The sequence below is a fragment of the Stegastes partitus genome, unplaced genomic scaffold, assembly GCF_000690725.1.
Source record: "Stegastes partitus isolate 25-593 unplaced genomic scaffold, Stegastes_partitus-1.0.2 Scaffold1749, whole genome shotgun sequence".
NCBI lineage: Eukaryota > Metazoa > Chordata > Actinopteri > Pomacentridae > Stegastes > Stegastes partitus.
Genome location: NW_007579480.1, coordinates 61,689 through 63,184, shown reverse-complemented (window position 1 = coordinate 63,184; position 1,496 = coordinate 61,689).

Genomic DNA, 1,496 nt, shown 5'->3' with positions numbered 1-1,496 from the left:
CTGTTTTTCCCCATCTTGCATTGTACTGCTTGATTGTACTCTTATGAGTCACAGAACCGCACCTGCGCCCATGTGTTAAGTACTGACAAATAAAAGCCCAGCGTCCATTTACACAACAAAGAGATGTAACCCGCGAGGCAACCATTCTTTGCCTCCCTCCCTCCGTCTGACAAGACCTCAAATATATCACTTACTTAAGAGGAAGGCAGCCAGCACACGTTCGTGCTCCTGCCAGGGACTGCTTCTCTCCCTCATGCTCTGACAAACTTCTTTTCAAATACAAATCCAGAAACAAAACACATGCCACCCTTTTATGTTCGGTGGCCTGTTCCATATTTAATTTCAGAGTAACAGCAGTAGAGGTGACGATTATCAAAGCTCTGAAAGGCAAATCCAGTCTCAGGCTCCCTCACCAGAAAAAAAAGAAAAAAGAAAAGAAACCCTGTCATTGTTTAAGGAGAGAAAATGGTGGATTTTGGTAAACCAGTTGCTCCTTATTAAGACGAGAAAAAAAAACCATCTCTTACCAGTTCTAGGAATTTAAGGCAAGGCTTAATAAAACCTTTGCCAATCCACCAGGGTTTTAACAATGAACATCTGACTTACTGATTTATGCATATTAATGAACTCCAACACCCCCTGTCTAAGCGAATACAAGCTGAGCTCCACACTTCTCTGCATCCTAATGGTTTCTGCTCCACCGGGATCATTACCAATAGAAATTTCAGATATTCTGTGCTATTAATCTCTGTCTGTCCTCCTGTTCGGCTACGTAATGACTAATTAAACATCAAAAGAGCAGAGCTGGGGATCCGCTTTGACAGCCTCTCTTTCTCCCAGGAGAGGCTGTGAGGAGGCTAGACTGTGACAGGGCAGCACTGAAAATCAATCACCTCAAGGCCCACATGTGTATGTACGCACACACACACACACACACACACTGAGTCACGCATGTACACTCACACAAAACCGCAAAAAATCCACAGAAAGATGTACCCCACGGAGACCTTTTCATGCTAAGATTAAACAACAAGCTTGCAAACAACAGAAAGTCAGAACTTTGTGAATTAACAGGCACCGCTGGTGTCACCGCCGAACAAGACCTCCCCCCCCCCAAAAAAAACACACAACTGAATTTCCATCCAAGATGTGCGGTAGCGATGTCAAGAGCGCTCTTTGTGTACAAGTGGAAAAGGGAGGGTGTGTGAGCAAGATGTGTGTGTGTGTGTGTTTGTTTAGGTAAGCTCACTGTGAAATCTATTTATATGAGAGGTAGATGATCTTCCACTCACAGATGAAGGCAGGCCAGGAGGGACCTTGCGAACCTTTTTTGTTTGTAGAGGATCTGTGAAGAGATGAAAGCACATCCATTCATTCAAAGGCATAAAAAATAATAATAATAACAGGCAACTGTAAACAAGCCATAACTCACCAACAAAACCCATTTTGAGATGTAAAGTATTACTGTGACCGATTTGTGATTTTCACATAAACAA